Source organism: Carassius carassius, chromosome 7 (assembly GCF_963082965.1).
Source record: "Carassius carassius chromosome 7, fCarCar2.1, whole genome shotgun sequence".
Lineage (NCBI taxonomy): Eukaryota > Metazoa > Chordata > Actinopteri > Cypriniformes > Cyprinidae > Carassius > Carassius carassius.
In genome coordinates, this window is record NC_081761.1 from 14,783,357 (window position 1) to 14,802,757 (window position 19,401).

At 43.1% G+C, this 19,401-nt stretch overlaps 20 non-coding genes across 20 annotated transcripts; all 20 read right to left on the reverse strand.

The window, feature by feature from the left end:
- Positions 1-150: 150 nt before the first annotated feature.
- On the reverse strand, positions 151-223 carry trnaq-uug (transfer RNA glutamine (anticodon UUG)). Its single transcript has one exon. It is a non-coding gene; the product is annotated as a tRNA-Gln (tRNA).
- Positions 224-1,388: 1,165 nt separating this feature from the next.
- On the reverse strand, positions 1,389-1,461 carry trnar-ccg (transfer RNA arginine (anticodon CCG)). Its single transcript has one exon. It is a non-coding gene; the product is annotated as a tRNA-Arg (tRNA).
- A 1,298-nt stretch (positions 1,462-2,759) lies between these two features.
- Positions 2,760-2,832, reverse strand: trnar-ccg (transfer RNA arginine (anticodon CCG)). Its single transcript has one exon. It is a non-coding gene; the product is annotated as a tRNA-Arg (tRNA).
- An 822-nt stretch (positions 2,833-3,654) lies between these two features.
- Positions 3,655-3,727, reverse strand: trnar-ucg (transfer RNA arginine (anticodon UCG)). The gene has a single exon. It is a non-coding gene; the product is annotated as a tRNA-Arg (tRNA).
- Positions 3,728-4,670: 943 nt separating this feature from the next.
- On the reverse strand, positions 4,671-4,743 carry trnar-ucg (transfer RNA arginine (anticodon UCG)). The gene has a single exon. It is a non-coding gene; the product is annotated as a tRNA-Arg (tRNA).
- A 1,070-nt stretch (positions 4,744-5,813) lies between these two features.
- On the reverse strand, positions 5,814-5,886 carry trnar-ucg (transfer RNA arginine (anticodon UCG)). The gene has a single exon. It is a non-coding gene; the product is annotated as a tRNA-Arg (tRNA).
- A 1,112-nt stretch (positions 5,887-6,998) lies between these two features.
- trnar-ucg (transfer RNA arginine (anticodon UCG)) lies at positions 6,999-7,071 on the reverse strand. Its single transcript has one exon. It is a non-coding gene; the product is annotated as a tRNA-Arg (tRNA).
- A 170-nt stretch (positions 7,072-7,241) lies between these two features.
- On the reverse strand, positions 7,242-7,314 carry trnar-ccg (transfer RNA arginine (anticodon CCG)). Its single transcript has one exon. It is a non-coding gene; the product is annotated as a tRNA-Arg (tRNA).
- A 1,831-nt stretch (positions 7,315-9,145) lies between these two features.
- Positions 9,146-9,218, reverse strand: trnar-ucg (transfer RNA arginine (anticodon UCG)). The gene has a single exon. It is a non-coding gene; the product is annotated as a tRNA-Arg (tRNA).
- Positions 9,219-9,388: 170 nt separating this feature from the next.
- On the reverse strand, positions 9,389-9,461 carry trnar-ccg (transfer RNA arginine (anticodon CCG)). The gene has a single exon. It is a non-coding gene; the product is annotated as a tRNA-Arg (tRNA).
- An 822-nt stretch (positions 9,462-10,283) lies between these two features.
- On the reverse strand, positions 10,284-10,356 carry trnar-ucg (transfer RNA arginine (anticodon UCG)). Its single transcript has one exon. It is a non-coding gene; the product is annotated as a tRNA-Arg (tRNA).
- Positions 10,357-13,167: 2,811 nt separating this feature from the next.
- On the reverse strand, positions 13,168-13,240 carry trnar-ucg (transfer RNA arginine (anticodon UCG)). The gene has a single exon. It is a non-coding gene; the product is annotated as a tRNA-Arg (tRNA).
- A 170-nt stretch (positions 13,241-13,410) lies between these two features.
- Positions 13,411-13,483, reverse strand: trnar-ccg (transfer RNA arginine (anticodon CCG)). Its single transcript has one exon. It is a non-coding gene; the product is annotated as a tRNA-Arg (tRNA).
- A 1,529-nt stretch (positions 13,484-15,012) lies between these two features.
- trnar-ucg (transfer RNA arginine (anticodon UCG)) lies at positions 15,013-15,085 on the reverse strand. Its single transcript has one exon. It is a non-coding gene; the product is annotated as a tRNA-Arg (tRNA).
- Positions 15,086-15,255: 170 nt separating this feature from the next.
- Positions 15,256-15,328, reverse strand: trnar-ccg (transfer RNA arginine (anticodon CCG)). Its single transcript has one exon. It is a non-coding gene; the product is annotated as a tRNA-Arg (tRNA).
- Positions 15,329-16,149: 821 nt separating this feature from the next.
- Positions 16,150-16,222, reverse strand: trnar-ucg (transfer RNA arginine (anticodon UCG)). The gene has a single exon. It is a non-coding gene; the product is annotated as a tRNA-Arg (tRNA).
- Positions 16,223-17,426: 1,204 nt separating this feature from the next.
- trnar-ccg (transfer RNA arginine (anticodon CCG)) lies at positions 17,427-17,663 on the reverse strand. The gene is made up of 2 exons: positions 17,627-17,663; positions 17,427-17,462 (listed from the first exon to the last, which is right to left on the reverse strand). It is a non-coding gene; the product is annotated as a tRNA-Arg (tRNA).
- Positions 17,664-17,824: 161 nt separating this feature from the next.
- Positions 17,825-17,897, reverse strand: trnar-ucg (transfer RNA arginine (anticodon UCG)). Its single transcript has one exon. It is a non-coding gene; the product is annotated as a tRNA-Arg (tRNA).
- A 170-nt stretch (positions 17,898-18,067) lies between these two features.
- trnar-ccg (transfer RNA arginine (anticodon CCG)) lies at positions 18,068-18,140 on the reverse strand. Its single transcript has one exon. It is a non-coding gene; the product is annotated as a tRNA-Arg (tRNA).
- Positions 18,141-18,962: 822 nt separating this feature from the next.
- Positions 18,963-19,259, reverse strand: trnar-ucg (transfer RNA arginine (anticodon UCG)). The gene is made up of 2 exons: positions 19,223-19,259; positions 18,963-18,998 (listed from the first exon to the last, which is right to left on the reverse strand). It is a non-coding gene; the product is annotated as a tRNA-Arg (tRNA).
- Between the last annotated feature and the right edge of the window lie 142 nt (positions 19,260-19,401).

A 19,401-nucleotide genomic window follows, 5' to 3' on the forward strand; every position in this document is an offset into this window, starting at 1 on the left:
AAGCCTGAGGTATTCATTAACATTCTGGTGCAAGCTAAACTGAAAGTGATTTTAAAAAAGCCAGTTCTATGCTAATTCTTGTGTCTAGAGTGAAGTTATCAACCTTGAATTTCTTTTTTGCACTGCCAGCTTAATGTAACTCCTGTAAACTGACCCAGGTGGGCCTCGAACCCACAATCCTCAGCTCCAAAGGCTGATGCCTTATCCATTTGGCCACTGGGCCTTGTTCACTGGTGAACCCAGAGGCACTCAGAGACAGTCAGAAACAAACTAAACTGAAAGAGTTTTCATGAAATTGACAGTTCTACGCTGAATCATGTGGCTATAGTGTCATATTGAAGTTATCATACTGAAATGTCATTCATGCACTGCCAACATAAACAACACCCTTGAAAGATGAATCCACAATCCTCAGCTCCGAAGGCTGATGCCTTATCCATTAGGCCACTGGGCCTTGTTCACCAGTGTACCCAGAGGCATTTACAGACAGTCTTATCCAAAGCTGATCTGAGTGAGCTTTCAGAAAATTGCCAGTTCTATGCTAATTCTCATGACTTGAACCCACAATCTTCAGGTCGATACCTTATCCTTTTGGCCACTGGACCTTTTCCCACAAGTCCACACAGAGCTGGCTATAGTGTCATATTGAAGTTATCATGCTGAAATTTCTTGCATAGCCCCCTTAAATGAAAACCCTCAAAGACGACCCAGGTGGGACTTTGCACCCACAATTCCCAGCTCCGGAGGCTGATGCCTTATCCATTAGGCCACTGGGCCTTGCTCACTGGTGAACCCAGAGATATTGACAGACAGTCAGAAACAATCTAAAAGTGAAATCATGGTATTGCCAGTTCTATGCTAATTCTTGTGTCTACAGTAAAGTCATCGTCCTTGAATGTCTTTCTTGCACTGCCAGCTTAAATGTAACTTGAAAGATGACCCAGGTGGGACTCCACAATCCTCAGCTCCAAAGGCTGACGCCTTATCCATTAGGCCACTGGTGAACCAGAGGCATTGACAGACAGTCAGAAATAAACTAAAAGTTGTATCACGGTATTGCCAGTTCTATGCTAATTCTTGTGTCTACAGTAAAGTTATCGTCCTTGAATGTCTTTCTTGCACTGCCAGCTTAAATAATACTCTTGAAAGAGGACCCAGGTGGGACTCCACAATCTTCAGCTCCGAAGGCTGACACCTTATCCATTAGGCCACTGGGCCTTGCTCTCTGGTGAACCCAGAGGCATTTACAGACAGTCAGAAACAAACTAAACTGAAAGCAATATCATGAAATTGCCAGTTCTATGCTTATTCTTGTGGAAATAGTGTCATATTGAAGTTATCATCCTGAAATTTCTTGCATAGCCCACTTAAATGAAAGCCCTCAAAGACGACCCAGGTGGGACTTGAACCCACAATTCCCAGCTCCGGAGGCTGATGCCTTATCCATTAGGCCACTGGGCCTCATCTGTTAGTGAACCCAGACGCATTTACATAGAGTCTTATCCAAAGCTGAACTGAGTGAGCTTTCAGAAAATTGCCTGTTCTATGCTAATTCTCATGACTTGAACCCACAATCTTCAGCTCTGAAGGTTGATGCCCCATCCGTTTGGCCACTGGACCTTTTCCCACAAGTCCACACAGAGGCATTAACAGACAGTCTTATCCAAGCTGAACTGAGTGAGCTTTCAGAAATTTGGCAATTTTATGCTTATTCTTGTGGCTATAGTGTCATATTGACGTTATCGTCCTAGAATTTCTTACTTGCATCGCCAACATAAATGCCACCCTTGAAAGATGAACCCACAATCCTCAGCTCCGAACACCGATGCATTAGGCCACTGGGCCTTGTTCACCGGTGTACCCAGAGGCATTGACAGACAGTCAGAAACAAACTAAAATGAAAGAGTTTTCATGAAATTGCCAGTTCTCATGTTCCGTTGGCAGTTCTATGCTAACTCTCATGTTCCTTTATCACAGCTATTCTGTCTCTTTGAACTTATCATCCTGGTACCTGTTGCGCAGCCAACTTAAATCTAACCTATGAAAGACAACTCAGGTGGTAATTTAATTCACAACCCCCAGCTCCGAAGGTTGATGCCTTATTTATTAGACAACTGGGCATTTTCTCTGATTAAGCCCGAGGTATTCATTAACATTCTGGTGCAAGCTAAATTGAAAGTGATTTTTAAAATAAAGCCAGTTCTATGCTAATTCTTGTGTCTATAGTAAAGTTACCGTCCTTGTATTTTTTTCTTGCACTGCCAGCTTAAATGCAACTATTGAAAGATTACCTAGGTGGGACTCGAACCCACAATCCTCAACTCCGAAGGCTGATGCCTTATCCATTAGGCCACTGGGCCTCGTTCACTGGTGACCCCAGAGGCATTGACAGACAGTCAGAAACAAACTAAAAGCAATATCAGGAAATTGCCAGTTCTATGCTAATTCTTGTGTCTAGAGTGAAGTTATCAACCTTGAATTTCTTTCTTGCACTGCCAGCTTAAATATAACTCTTGAAAGAGGACCCAGGTGGGACTCCACAATCCTCAGCTCCGAAGGCTGACACCTTATCCATTAGGCCACTGGGCCTTGCTCTCTGGTGAACCCAGAGGCATTTACAGACAGTCAGAAACAAACTAAACTGAAAGCAATATCATGAAATTGCCAGTTCTATGCTTATTCTTGTGGAAATAGTGTCATATTGAAGTTATCATCCTGAAATTTCTTGCATAGCCCACTTAAATGAAAGCCCTCAAAGACGACCCAGGTGGGACTTGAACCCACAATTCCCAGCTCCGGAGGCTGATGCCTTATCCATTAGGCCACTGGGCCTCATCTGTTAGTGAACCCAGACGCATTTACATAGTCTTATCCAAAGCTGAACTGAGTGAGCTTTCAGTAAATTGCCTGTTCTATGCTAATTCTCATGACTTGAACCCACAATCTTCAGCTCTGAAGGTTGATGCCCCATCCGTTTGGCCACTGGACCTTTTCCCACAAGTCCACACAGAGGCATTAACAGACAGTCTTATCCAAGCTGAACTGAGTGAGCTTTCAGAAATTTGGCAATTTTATGCTTATTCTTGTGGCTATAGTGTCATATTGACGTTATCGTCCTAGAATTTCTTACTTGCACCGCCAACATAAATGCCACCCTTGAAAAATGAACCCACAATCCTCAGCTCCGAAGACCGATGCATTAGGCTACTGGGCCTTGTTCACCGGTGTACCCAGAGGCATTGACAGACAGTCAGAAACAAACTAAAATGAAAGAGTTTTCATGGAATTGCCAGTTCTCATGTTCCGTTGGCAGTTCTATGCTAACTCTCATGTTCCTTTATCACAGCTATTCTGTCTCTTTGAACTTATCATCCTGGTACCTGTTGCGCAGCCAACTTAAATCTAACCTATGAAAGACAACTCAGGTGGTAATTTAATTCACAACCCCCAGCTCCGAAGGTTGATGCCTTATTTATTAGACAACTGGGCATTTTCTTTGATTAAGCCTGAGGTATTCATTAATATTCTGGTGCAAGCTAAATTGAAAGTTATTTTAAAAAAAGCCAGATCTATGCTAATTCTTGTGTCTCTAGTAAAGTTATCGTCCTTGGATTTTTTTCTTGCACTACCAGCTTAAATGCAACTATTGAAAGATGACCCAGGTGGGACTCGAACCCACAATCCTCAGCTCCGAAGGCTGATGCCTTATCCATTAGGCCACTGGGCCTTGTTCACTGGTGAATCCAGAGGCACTGAGAGACAGTCAGAAACAAACTAAACTGAAAGAGTTTTCATGAAATTGACAGTTCTACGCTGAATCATGTGGCTATAGTGTCATATTGAAGTTATCATACTGAAATTTCATTCATGCACTGCCAACATAAACAACACCCTTGAAAGATGAATCCACAATCCTCACCTCCGAAGGCTGATGCCTTATCCAATAGGCCACTGGGCCTTGTTCACCAGTGTACCCAGAGGCATTTACAGACAGTCTTATGCAAAGCTGATCTGAGTGAGCTTTCAGAAAATTGCCAGTTCTATGCTAATCCCCATGACTTGAACCCACAATCTTCAGCTCGATGCCTTATCCTTTTGGCCACTGGACCTTTTCCCACAAGTCCACACAGAGCTGGCTATAGTGTCATATTGAAGTTATCATGCTGAAATTTCTTGCATAGCCCCCTTAAATTAAAGCCCTCAAAGACGACCCAGGTGGGACTTTGCACCCACAATTCCCAGCTCCGGAGGCTGATGCCTTATCCATTAGGCCACTGGGCCTTGCTCACTGGTGAACCCAGAGATATTGACAGACAGTCAGAAACAATGTAAAAGTGAAATGATGGTATTGCCAGTTCTATGCTAATTCTTGTGTCTACAGTAAAGTCATCGTCCTTGAATGTCTTTCTTGCACTGCCAGCTTAAATGTAACTCTTGAAAGATGACCCACGTGGGACTCCACAATACTCAGCTCCGAAGGCTGACGCCTTATCCATTAGGCCACTGGGCCTTGTTCACTGGTGAACCAGAGGCATTGACAGACAGTCAGAAATAAACTAAAAGTGGTATCACGGTATTGCCAATTCTATGCTAATTCTTGTGTCTACAGTAAAGTTATCGTCCTTGAATGTCTTTCTTGCACTGCCAGCTTAAATGTAACTCTTGAAAGATGACCCAGGTGGGACTCGAACCCACAATCCTCAGCTCCGAAGGCTGATGCCTTATCCATTAGGCCACTGGGCCTTGCTCTCTGGTGAACCTAGAGGCATTTACAGACAGTCAGAAACAAACTAAACTGAAAGCAATATTGCGAAATTGCCAGTTCTATGCTTATTCTTGTGGAAATAGTGTCATATTGAAGTTATCATCCTGAAATTTCTTGCATAGCCCACTTAAATGAAAGCCCTGAAAAGACGAGCCAGGTGGGACTTGAACCAACAATTCCCAGCTCCGGAGGCTGATGCCTTATCCATTAGGCCACTAGGCCTCATCTTTTAATGAACCCAGACGCATTTACATACAGTCTTATCCAAAGCTGAACTGAGTGAGCTTTCAGAAAATTGCCTGTTCTATGCTAATTCTCATGACTTGAACCCACAATCTTCAGCTCTGAAGGTTGATGCCCCATCCGTTTGGCCACTGGACCTTTTCCCACAAGTCCACACAGAGGCATTTACAGACAGTCTTATCCAAGTTGAACTGAGTGAGCTTTCAGAAATTTGCCAATTTTATGCTTATTCTTGTGGCTATAGTGTCATATTGACGTTATCGTCCTAAAATTTCTTACTTGCACCGCCAACATAAATGCCACCCTTGAAAGATGAACCCACAATCCTCAGCTCCGAAGACCAATGCATTAGGCCACTGGGCCTTGTTCACCGGTGTACCCAGAGGCATTGACAGACAGTCAGAAACAAACTAAACTGAAAGAGTTTTCATGAAATTGCCAGTTCTCATGTTCCGTTGGCAGTTCTATGCTAACTCTCATGTTCCTTTATCACAGCTATTCTGTCTCTTTGAACTTATCATCCTGGTACCTGTTGCGCAGCCAACTTAAATCTAACCTATGAAAGACAACTCAGGTGGTAATTTAATTCACAACCCCCATCTCCGAAGGTTGATGCCTTATTTATTAGACAACTGGGCATTTTCTCTGATTAAGCCTGAGTTATTCATTAATATTCTGGTGCAAGCTAAATTGAAAGTTATTTTAAAAAAGAAGCCAGTTCTATGCTAATTCTTGTGTCTATAGTAAAGTTATCGTCCTTGGATTTTTTTCTTGCACTGCCAGCTTAAATGCAACTATTGAAAGATGACCCAGGTGGGACTCGAACCCACAATCCTCAGCTCCGAAGGCTGATGCCTTATCCATTAGGCCACTGGGCCTCGTTCACTGGTGACCCCAGAGGCATTGATAGACAGTCAGAAACAAACTAAAAGCAATATCAGGAAATTGCCAGTTCTATGCTAATTCTTGTGTCTAGAGTGAAGTTATCAACCTTGAATTTCTTTCTTGCACTGCCAGCTTAAATGTAACTCTTGAAAGAGGACCCAGGTGGGACTCCACAATCCTCAGCTCCGAAGGCTTAGTCAGAAACAAACTAAACTGAAAGAGTTTTCATGAAATTGACAGTTCTACTTTGAATCATGTGGCTATAGTGTCATATTGAAGTTATCATACTGAAATTTCATTCATGCACTGCCAACATAAACAACACCCTTGAAAGATGAACCCACAATCCTCAGCTCCGAAGGCTGATGCCTTATCCATTAGGCCACTGGGCCTTGTTCACCGGTGTACCCAGAGGCATTTACAGACAGTCTTATGCAAAGCTGATCTGAGTGAGCTTTCAGAAAATTGCCAGTTCTATGCTAATTCTCATGACTTGAACCCACAATCTTCAGCTCGATGCCTTATCCTTTTGGCCACTGGACCTTTTCCCACAAGTCCACACAGAGCTGGCTATAGTGTCATATTGAAGTTATCATGCTGAAATTTCTTGCATAGCCCCCTTAAATGAAAGCCCTCAAAGACGACCCAGGTGGGACTTTGCACCCACAATTCCCAGCTCTGGAGGCTGATGCCTTATCCATTAGGCCACTGGGCCTTGCTCACTGGTGAACCCAGAGATATTGACAGACAGTCAGAAACAATCTAAAAGTGAAATCATGGTATTGCCAGTTCTATGCTAATTCTTGTGTCTACAGTAAAGTCATCGTCCTTGAATGTCTTTCTTGCACTGCCAGCTTAAATGTAACTCTTGAAAGATGACCCAGGTGGGACTCCACAATCCTCAGCTACGAAGGCTGACGCCTTATCCATTAGGCCACTGGGCCTTTTATCACTGGAGAACCAGAGGCATTGACAGACAGTCAGAAATAAACTAAAAGTGGTATCACGATATTGCCAGTTCAATGTTAATTCTTTTGTCTACAGTAAAGTTATCGTCCTTGAATGTCTTTCTTGCACTGCCAGCTTAAATGTAACTCTTGAAAGATGACCCAGGTGGGACTCGAACCCACAAACCTCAGCTCCGAAGGCTGATGCCTTATCCATTAGGCCACTGGGCCTTGCTCTCTGTTGAACCCAGAGGCATTTACAGACAGTCAGAAACAAACTAAACTGAAAGCAATATCGCGAAATTGCCAGTTCTATGCTAATTCTTGTGGAAATAGTGTCATATTGAAGTTATCATCCTGAAATTTCTTGCATAGCCCACTTAAATGAAAGCCCCCAAAGACGACCCAGGTGGGACTTGAACCCACAATTCCCAGCTCCGGAGGCTGATGCCTTATCCATTAGGCCACTGGGCCTCATCTATTAGTGAACCCAGACGCATTTATATACAGTCTTAACCAAAGCTGAATTGAGTGAGCTTTCAGAAAATTGCCTGTTCTATGCTAATTCTCATGACTTGAACCCACAATCTTCAGCTCTGAATGTTGATGCCTTATCCGTTTGGCCACTGGACCTTTTCCCACAAGTCCACACAGAGGCATTTTCAGACAGTCTTATCCAAGCTGAACTGAGTGAGCTTTCAGAAATTTGGCAATTTTATGCTTATTCTTGTGGCAATAGTGTCATATTGACGTTATCGTCCTAGAATTTCTTACTTGCACCGCCAACATAAATGCCACCCTTGAAAGATGAACCCACAATCCTCAGCTCCGAAGACCGATGCATTTGGCCACTGGGCCTTGTTCACCGGTGAACCCAGAGGCATTGACAGACAGTCAGAAACAAACTAAACTGAAAGAGTTTTCATGAAATTGCCAGTTCTCATGTTCCGTTGGCAGTTCTATGCTAACTCTCATGTTCCTTTATCACAGCTATTCTGTCTCTTTGAACTTATCATCCTGGTACCTGTTGCGCAGCCAACTTAAATCTAACCTATGAAAGACAACTCAGGTGGTAATTTAATTCACAACCCCCAGCTCCGAAGGTTGATGCCTTATTTATTAGACAACTGGGCATTTTCTCTGAGTAAGCCTGAGGTATTCATTAACATTCTGGTGCAAGCTAAATTGAAAGTGATTTAAAAAAAGCCAGTTCTATGCTAATTCTTGTGTCTAGAGTGAAGTTATCAACCTTGAATTTCTTTTTTGCACTGCCAGCTTAATGTAACTCCTGTAAACTGACCTAAGGTGGGACTCGAACACACAATCCTCAGCTCCAAAGACTGATGCCTTATCCATTTGGCCACTGGGCCTTGTTCACTAGTGAACCCAGAGGCACTGAGAGACAGTCAGAAACAAACTAAACTGAAAGAGTTTTCATGAAATTGACAGTTCTACGCTGAATCATGTGGCTATAGTGTCATATTGAAGTTATCATACTGAAATTTCATTCATGCACTGCCAACATAAACAACACCCTTGAAAGATGAATCCACAATCCTCAGCTCCGAAGGCTGATGCCTTATCCATTAGGCGACTGGGCCTTGTTCACCAGTGTACCCAGAGGCATTTACAGACAGTCTTATGCAAAGCTGATCTGAGTGAGCTTTCAGAAAATTGACAGTTCTATGCTAATCCTCATGACTTGAACCCACAATCTTCAGCTCGATGCCTTATCCACTGGACCTTTTCCCACAAGTCCACACAGAGCTGGCTATAGTGTCATATTGAAGTTATCATGCTGAAATTTCTTGCATAGCCCCCTTAAATGAAAGCCCTCAAAGACGACCCAGGTGGGACTTTGCACCCACAATTCCCAGCTCCGGAGGCTGATGCCTTATCCATTAGGCCACTGGGCCTTGCTCACTGGTGAACCCAGAGATATTGACAGACAGTCAGAAACAATCTAAAAGTGAAATCATGGTATTGCCAGTTCTATGCTAATTCTTGTGTCTACAGTAAAGTCATCGTCCTTGAATGTCTTTCTTGCATTGCCAGCTTAAATGTAACTCTTGAAAGATGACCCAGGTGGGACTCCACAATCCTCAGCTCCGAAGGCTGATGCCTTATCCATTAGGCCACTGGGCCTTGTTCACTGGTGAACCAGAGGCATTGACAGACAGTCAGAAATAAACTAAAAGTGGTATCACGGTATTGCCAGTTCTATGCTAATTCTTTTGTCTACAGTAAAGTTATCGTCCTTGAATGTCTTTCTTGCACTGCCAGCTTAAATGTAACTCTTGAAAGATGACCCAGGTGGGACTCAAACCCACAATCCTCAGCTCCGAAGGCTGATGCCTTATCCATTAGGCCACTGGGCCTTGCTCTCTGGTGAACCCAGAGGCATTTACAGACTGTCAGAAACAAACTAAACTGAAAGCAATATCGCGAAATTGCCAGTTCTATGCTTATTCTTGTGGAAATAGTGTCATATTGAAGTTATCATACTGAAATTTCTTGCATAGCCCACTTAAATGAAAGCCCTCAAAGACGACCCAGGTGGGACTTGAACCCACAATTCCCAGCTCCGGAGGCTGATGCCTTATCCATTAGGCCACTGGGCCTCATCTGTTAGTGAACCCAGACGCATTTACATACAGTCTTAACCAAAGCTGAACTGAGTGAGCTTTCAGAAAATTGCCTGTTCTATGCTAATTCTCATGACTTGAACCCACAATCTTCAGCTCTGAAGGTTGATGCCTTATCCGTTTGGCCACTGGACCTTTTCCCAAAAGTCCACATAGAGGCATTTTCAGACAGTCTTATCCAAGCTGAACTGAGTGAGCTTTCAGAAATTTGCCAATTTTATGCTTATTCTTGTGGCTATAGTGTCATATTGACGTTATTGTCCTAGAATTTCTTACTTGCACCGCCAACATAAATGCCACCCTTGAAAGATGAACCCACAATCCTCAGCTCCGAAGACCGATGCATTAGGCCACTGGGCCTTGTTCACCGGTGAACCCAGAGGCATTGACAGACAGTCAGAAACAAACTAAACTGAAAGAGTTTTCATGAAATTGCCAGTTCTCATGTTCCATTGGCAGTTCTATGCTAACTCTCATGTTCCTTTATCACAGCTATTCTGTCTCTTTGAACTTATAATCCTGGTACCTGTTGCACAGCCAACTTAAATCTAACCTATTTAAGACAACTCAGGTGGTAATTTAATTCACAACCCCAGCTCCGAAGGTTGATGCCTTATTTATTAGACAACTGGGCATTTTCTGTGATTAAGCCTGAGGTATTCATTAACATTCTGGTGCAAGCTAAATTGAAAGTGATTTAAAAAAAAGCCAGTTCTATGCTAATTCTTGTGTCTAGAGTGAAGTTATCAACCTTGAATTTCTTTCTTGCACTGCCAGCTTAATGTAACTCCTGAAAACTGACCCAGGTGGGACTCAAACCCACAATCCTCAGCTCCGAAGGCTGATGCCTTATCCATTAGGCCACTGGGCCTTGTTCACTGGTGAGCCCAGAGGCACTGAGAGACAGTCAGAAACAAACTAAACTGAAAGAGTTTTCATGAAATTGACAGTTCTACGCTGAATCATGTGGCTATAGTGTCATATTGAAGTTATCATACTGAAATTTCATTCATGCACTGCCAACATAAACAACACCCTTGAAAGATGAATCCACAATCCTCAGCTCCGAAGGCTGATGCCTTATCCATTAGGCCACTGGGCCTTGTTCACCGGTGTACCCAGATGCATTTACAGACAGTCTTATGCAAAGCTGATCTGAGTGAGCTTTCAGAAAATTGACAGTTCTATGCTAATCCTCATGACTTGAACCCACAATCTTCAGCTCGATGCCTTATCCTTTTGGCCACTGGACCTTTTCCCACAAGTCCACACAGAGCTGGCTATAGTGTCATATTGAAGTTATCATGCTGAAATTTCTTGCATAGCACCCTTAAATGAAAGCCCTCAAAGACGACCCAGGTGGGACTTTGCACCCACAATTCCCAGCTCCGGAGGCTGATGCCTTATCCATTAGGTCACTGGGCCTTGCTCACTGGTGAACCCAGAGATATTGACAGACAGTCAGAAACAATCTAAAAGTGAAATCATGGTATTGCCAGTTCTATGCTAATTCTTGTGTCTACAGTAAAGTCATCGTCCTAGAATTTCTTACTTGCACCGCCAACATAAATGCCACCCTTGAAAGATGAACCCACAATCCTCAGCTCCGAAGACCGATGCATTAGGCCACTGGGCCTTGTTCACCGGTGAACCCAGAGGCATTGACAGACAGTCAGAAACAAACTAAACTGAAAGAGTTTTCATGAAATTGCCAGTTCTCATGTTCCATTGGCAGTTCTATGCTAACTCTCATGTTCCTTTATCACAGCTATTCTGTCTCTTTGAACTTATAATCCTGGTACCTGTTGCGCAGCCAACTTAAATCTAACCTATTTAAGACAACTCAGGTGGTAATTTAATTCACAACCCCATTTCCGAAGGATGATGCCTTATTTATTAGACAACTGGGCATTTTCTGTGATTAAACCTTGAGGTTTTCATTAACATTCTTGTGCAAGCTAAATTGAAAGTGATTTAAAAAAAAGCCAGTTCTATGCTAATTCTTGTGTCTAGAGTGAAGTTATCAACCTTGAATTTCTTTCTTGCACTGCCAGCTTAATGTAACTCCTGAAAACTGACCCAGGTGGGACTCGAACCCACAATCTTCAGCTCAATGCCTTATCCTTTTGGCCACTGGACCTTTTCCCACAAGTCCACACAGAGCTGGCTATAGTGTCATATTGAAGTTATCATGCTGAAATTTCTTGCATAGCACCCTTAAATGAAAGCCCTCAAACACGACCCAGGTGGGACTTTGCACCCACAATTCCCAGCTCCGGAGGCTGATGCCTTATCCATCAGGCCACTGGGCCTTGCTCACTGGTGAACCCAGAGGCACTGAGAGACAGTCAGAAACAAACTAAACTGAAAGAGTTTTCATGAAATTGACAGTTCTATGCTAATCCTCATGACTTGAACCCACAATCTTCAGCTCGATGCCTTATCCTTTTGGCCACTGGACCTTTTCCCACAAGTCCACACAGAGCTGGCTATAGTGTCATATTGAAGTTATCATGCTGAAATTTCTTGCATAGCACCCTTAAATGAAAGCCCTCAAAGACGACCCAGGTGGGACTTTGCACCCACAATTCCCAGCTCCGGAGGCTGATGCCTTATCCATTAGGTCACTGGGCCTTGCTCACTGGTGAACCCAGAGATATTGACAGACAGTCAGAAACAATCTAAAAGTGAAATCATGGTATTGCCAGTTCTATGCTAATTCTTGTGTCTACAGTAAAGTCATCGTCCTAGAATTTCTTACTTGCACCGCCAACATAAATGCCACCCTTGAAAGATGAACCCACAATCCTCAGCTCCGAAGACCGATGCATTAGGCCACTGGGCCTTGTTCACCGGTGAACCCAGAGGCATTGACAGACAGTCAGAAACAAACTAAACTGAAAGAGTTTTCATGAAATTGCCAGTTCTCATGTTCCATTGGCAGTTCTATGCTAACTCTCATGTTCCTTTATCACAGCTATTCTGTCTCTTTGAACTTATAATCCTGGTACCTGTTGCGCAGCCAACTTAAATCTAACCTATTTAAGACAACTCAGGTGGTAATTTAATTCACAACCCCATTTCCGAAGGATGATGCCTTATTTATTAGACAACTGGGCATTTTCTGTGATTAAACCTTGAGGTTTTCATTAACATTCTTGTGCAAGCTAAATTGAAAGTGATTTAAAAAAAAGCCAGTTCTATGCTAATTCTTGTGTCTAGAGTGAAGTTATCAACCTTGAATTTCTTTCTTGCACTGCCAGCTTAATGTAACTCCTGAAAACTGACCCAGGTGGGACTCGAACCCACAATCTTCAGCTCAATGCCTTATCCTTTTGGCCACTGGACCTTTTCCCACAAGTCCACACAGAGCTGGCTATAGTGTCATATTGAAGTTATCATGCTGAAATTTCTTGCATAGCACCCTTAAATGAAAGCCCTCAAACACGACCCAGGTGGGACTTTGCACCCACAATTCCCAGCTCCGGAGGCTGATGCCTTATCCATTAGGCCACTGGGCCTTGCTCACTGGTGAACCCAGAGATATTGACAGACAGTCAGAAACAATCTAAAAGTGAAATCATGGTATTGCCAGTTCTATGCTAATTCTTGTGTCTACAGTAAAGTTATCGTCCTTGAATGTCTTTCTTGCACTGCTAGCTTAAATGTAACTCTTGAAAGATGACCCATGTGGGACTCGAACCCACAATCCTCAGCTCCGAAGGCTGATGCCTTATCCATTAGGCCACTGGGCCTTGCTCTCTAGTGAACCCAGAGGCATTTACAGACAGTCAGAAACAAACTAAACTGAAAGCAATATCACGAAATTGCCAGTTCTATGCTTATTCTTGTGAAAATAGTGTCATATTGAAGTTATTATCCTGAAATTTTTTGCATAGCCCACTTAAATGAAAGCCCTCAAAGAGGGCCCAGGTGGGACTTGAACCCACAAATCCCAGCTCCGGAGACTGATGCCTTATCCATTAGGCCACTGGGCCTCATCTGTTAGTGAACCCAGACGCATTTACATACAGTCTTATCCAAAGCTGAACTGAGTGAGCTTTCAGAAAATTGCCTGTTCTATGCTAATTCTCATGACTTAAACCCACAATCTTCAGCTCTGAAGGTTGATGCCCCATCCGTTTGGCCACTGGACCTTTTCCCACAAGTCCACACAGAGGCATTTACAGACAGTCTTATCCAAGCTGAACTGAGTGAGCTTTCAGAAATTTGCCAATTTTATGCTTATTCTTGTGGCTATAGTGTCATATTGACATTATCGTCCTAGAATTTCTTACTTGCACCGCCAACATAAATGCCACCCTTGAATGATGAACCCACAATCCTCAGCTCCGAAGACCGATGCATTAGGCCACTGGGCCTTGTTCACCGGTGAACCCAGAGGCATTGACAGACAGTCAGAAACAAACTAAACTGAAAGAGTTTTCATGAAATTGCCAGTTCTCATGTTCCATTGGCAGTTCTATGCTAACTCTCATGTTCCTTTATCACAGCTATTCTGTCTCTTTGAACTTATAATCCTGGTACCTGTTGCGCAGCCAACTTAAATCTAACCTATTTAAGACAACTCAGGTGGTAATTTAATTCACAACCCCAGCTCCGAAGGATGATGCCTTATTTATTAGACAACTGGGCATTTTCTGTGATTAAGCCTGAAGTATTCATTAACATTCTGGTGCAAGCTAAATTGAAAGTGATTTAAAAAAAGCCAGTTCTATGCTAATTCTTGTGTCTAGAGTGAAGTGATCAACCTTGAATTTCTTTCTTGCACTGCCAGCTTAATGTAACTCCTGAAAACTGACCCAGGTGGGACTCGAACCCACAATCCTCAGCTCCGAAGGCTGATCCATTAGGCCACTGGGCCTTGTTCACTGGTGAACCCAGAGGCACTGAGAGACAGTCAGAAACAAACTAACCTGAAAGAGTTTTCATGAAATTGACAGTTCTACGCTGAATCATGTGGCTATAGTGTCATATTGAAGTTATCATACTGAAATTTCATTCATGCACTGCCAACATAAACAACACCCTTGAAAGATGAATCCACAATCCTCAGCTCCGAAGGCTGATGCCTTATCCATTAGGCCACTGGGCCTTGTTCACCGGTGTACCCAGAGGCATTTACAGACAGTCTTATGCAAAGCTGATCTGAGTGAGCTTTCAGAAAATTGACAGTTCTATGCTAATCCTCATGACTTGAACCCACAATCTTCAGCTCGATGCCTTATCCTTTTGGCCACTGGACCTTTTCCCACATAGCACCCTTAAATGAAAGCCCTCAAAGAAGACCCAGGTGGGACTTTGCACCCACAATTCCCAGCTCCGGAGGCTGATGCCTTATCCATTAGGCCACTGGTGAACCCAGAGATATTGACAGACAGTCAGAAACAATCTAAAAGTGAAATCATGGTATTGCCAGTTCTATGCTAATTCTTGTGTCTACAGTAAAGTTATCATCCTTGAATGTCTTTCTTGCACTGCCAGCTTAAATGTAACTCTTGAAAGATGACCCAGGTGGGACTCGAACCCACAATCCTCAGCTCCGAAGGCTGATGCCTTATCCATTAGGCCACTGGGCCTTGCTCTCTAGTGAACCCAGAGGCATTTACAGACAGTCAGAAACAAACTAAACTGAAAGCAATATCGCGAAATTGCCAGTTCTATGCTTATTCTTGTGGAAATAGTGTCATATTGAAGTTATCATACTGAAATTTCTTGCATAGCCCACTTAAATGAAAGCCCTCAAAGACGACCCAGGTGGGACTTGAACCCACAATTCCCAGCTCCGGAGGCTGATGCCTTATCCATTAGGCCACTGGGCCTCATCTGTTAGTGAACCCAGACGCATTTACATACAGTCTTAACCAAAGCTGAACTGAGTGAGCTTTCAGAAAATTGCCTGTTCTATGCTAATTCTCATGACTTGAACCCAAAATCTTCAGCTCTGAAGGTTGATGCCTTATCCGTTTGGCCACTGGACCTTTTCCCAAAAGTCCACATAGAGGCATTTTCAGACAGTCTTATCCAAGCTGAACTGAGTGAGCTTTCAGAAATTTGCCAATTTTATGCTTATTCTTGTGGCTATAGTGTCATATTGACGTTATTGTCCTAGAGTTTCTTACTTGCACCGCCAACATAAATGCCACCCTTGAAAGATGAACCCACAATCCTCAGCTCCGAAGACCGATGCATTAGGCCACTGGGCCTTGTTCACCGGTGAACCCAGAGGCATTGACAGACAGTCAGAAACAAACTAAACTGAAAGAGTTTTCATGAAATTGCCAGTTCTCATGTTCCATTGGCAGTTCTATGCTAACTCTCATGTTCCTTTATCACAGCTATTCTGTCTCTTTGAACTTATAATCCTGGTACCTGTTGCACAGCCAACTTAAATCTAACCTATTTAAGACAACTCAGGTGGTAATTTAATTCACAACCCCAGCTCCGAAGGTTGATGCCTTATTTATTAGACAACTGGGCATTTTCTGTGATTAAGCCTGAGGTATTCATTAACATTCTGGTGCAAGCTAAATTGAAAGTGATTTAAAAAAAGCCAGTTCTATGCTAATTCTTGTGTCTAGAGTGAAGTTATCAACCTTGAATTTCTTTCTTGCACTGCCAGCTTAATGTAACTCCTGAAAACTGACCCAGGTGGGACTCGAACCCACAATCCTCAGCTCCGAAGGCTGATGCCTTATCCATTAGGCCACTGGGCCTTGTTCACTGGTGAGCCCAGAGGCACTGAGAGACAGTCAGAAACAAACTAAACTGAAAGAGTTTTCATGAAATTGACAGTTCTACGCTGAATCATGTGGCTATAGTGTCATATTGAAGTTATCATACTGAAATTTCATTCATGCACTGCCAACATAAACAACACCCTTGAAAGATGAATCCACAATCCTCAGCTCCGAAGGCTGATGCCTTATCCATTAGGCCACTGGGCCTTGTTCACCGGTGTACCCAGAGGCATTTACAGACAGTCTTATGCAAAGCTGATCTGAGTGAGCTTTCAGAAAATTGACAGTTCTATGCTAATCCTCATGACTTGAACCCACAATCTTCAGCTCGATGCCTTATCCTTTTGGCCACTGGACCTTTTCCCACAAGTCCACACAGAGCTGGCTATAGTGTCATATTGAAGTTATCATGCTGAAATTTCTTGCATAGCACCCTTAAATGAAAGCCCTCAAAGACGACCCAGGTGGGACTTTGCACCCACAATTCCCAGCTCCGGAGGCTGATGCCTTATCCATTAGGTCACTGGGCCTTGCTCACTGGTGAACCCAGAGATATTGACAGACAGTCAGAAACAATCTAAAAGTGAAATCATGGTATTGCCAGTTCTATGCTAATTCTTGTGTCTACAGTAAAGTCATCGTCCTAGAATTTCTTACTTGCACCGCCAACATAAATGCCACCCTTGAAAGATGAACCCACAATCCTCAGCTCCGAAGACCGATGCATTAGGCCACTGGGCCTTGTTCACCGGTGAACCCAGAGGCATTGACAGACAGTCAGAAACAAACTAAACTGAAAGAGTTTTCATGAAATTGCCAGTTCTCATGTTCCATTGGCAGTTCTATGCTAACTCTCATGTTCCTTTATCACAGCTATTCTGTCTCTTTGAACTTATAATCCTGGTACCTGTTGCGCAGCCAACTTAAATCTAACCTATTTAAGACAACTCAGGTGGTAATTTAATTCACAACCCCATTTCCGAAGGATGATGCCTTATTTATTAGACAACTGGGCATTTTCTGTGATTAAACCTTGAGGTTTTCATTAACATTCTTGTGCAAGCTAAATTGAAAGTGATTTAAAAAAAAGCCAGTTCTATGCTAATTCTTGTGTCTAGAGTGAAGTTATCAACCTTGAATTTCTTTCTTGCACTGCCAGCTTAATGTAACTCCTGAAAACTGACCCAGGTGGGACTCGAACCCACAATCTTCAGCTCAATGCCTTATCCTTTTGGCCACTGGACCTTTTCCCACAAGTCCACACAGAGCTGGCTATAGTGTCATATTGAAGTTATCATGCTGAAATTTCTTGCATAGCACCCTTAAATGAAAGCCCTCAAACACGACCCAGGTGGGACTTTGCACCCACAATTCCCAGCTCCGGAGGCTGATGCCTTATCCATTAGGCCACTGGGCCTTGCTCACTGGTGAACCCAGAGATATTGACAGACAGTCAGAAACAATCTAAAAGTGAAATCATGGTATTGCCAGTTCTATGCTAATTCTTGTGTCTACAGTAAAGTTATCGTCCTTGAATGTCTTTCTTGCACTGCTAGCTTAAATGTAACTCTTGAAAGATGACCCAGGTGGGACTCGAACCCACAATCCTCAGCTCCGAAGGCTGATGCCTTATCCATTAGGCCACTGGGCCTTGCTCTCTAGTGAACCCAGAGGCATTTACAGACAGTCAGAAACAAACTAAACTGAAAGCAATATCGCGAAATTGCCAGTTCTATGCTTATTCTTGTGAAAATAGTGTCATATTGAAGTTATTATCCTGAAATTTTTTGCATAGCCCACTTAAATGAAAGCCCTCAAAGAGGGCCCAGGTGGGACTTGAACCCACAAATCCCAGCTCCGGAGACTGATGCCTTATCCATTAGGCCACTGGGCCTCATCTGTTAGTGAACCCAGACGCATTTACATACAGTCTTATCCAAAGCTGAACTGAGTGAGCTTTCAGAAAATTGCCTGTTCTATGCTAATTCTCATGACTTAAACCCACAATCTTCAGCTCTGAAGGTTGATGCCCCATCCGTTTGGCCACTGGACCTTTTCCCACAAGTCCACACAGAGGCATTTACAGACAGTCTTATCCAAGCTGAACTGAGTGAGCTTTCAGAAATTTGCCAATTTTATGCTTATTCTTGTGGCTATAGTGTCATATTGACATTATCGTCCTAGAATTTCTTACTTGCACCGCCAACATAAATGCCACCCTTGAATGATGAACCCACAATCCTCAGCTCCGAAGACCGATGCATTAGGCCACTGGGCCTTGTTCACCGGTGAACCCAGAGGCATTGACAGACAGTCAGAAACAAACTAAACTGAAAGAGTTTTCATGAAATTGCCAGTTCTCATGTTCCATTGGCAGTTCTATGCTAACTCTCATGTTCCTTTATCACAGCTATTCTGTCTCTTTGAACTTATAATCCTGGTACCTGTTGCGCAGCCAACTTAAATCTAACCTATTTAAGACAACTCAGGTGGTAATTTAATTCACAACCCCAGCTCCGAAGGATGATGCCTTATTTATTAGACAACTGGGCATTTTCTGTGATTAAGCCTGAAGTATTCATTAACATTCTGGTGCAAGCTAAATTGAAAGTGATTTAAAAAAAGCCAGTTCTATGCTAATTCTTGTGTCTAGAGTGAAGTGTTCAAACCTTGAATTTCTTTCTTGCACTGCCAGCTTAATGTAACTCCTGAAAACTGACCCAGGTGGGACTCGAACCCACAATCCTCAGCTCCGAAGGCTGATCCATTAGGCCACTGGGCCTTGTTCACTGGTGAACCCAGAGGCACTGAGAGACAGTCAGAAACAAACTAACCTGAAAGAGTTTTCATGAAATTGACAGTTCTACGCTGAATCATGTGGCTATAGTGTCATATTGAAGTTATCATACTGAAATTTCATTCATGCACTGCCAACATAAACAACACCCTTGAAAGATGAATCCACAATCCTCAGCTCCGAAGGCTGATGCCTTATCCATTAGGCCACTGGGCCTTGTTCACCGGTGTACCCAGAGGCATTTACAGACAGTCTTATGCAAAGCTGATCTGAGTGAGCTTTCAGAAAATTGACAGTTCTATGCTAATCCTCATGACTTGAACCCACAATCTTCAGCTCGATGCCTTATCCTTTTGGC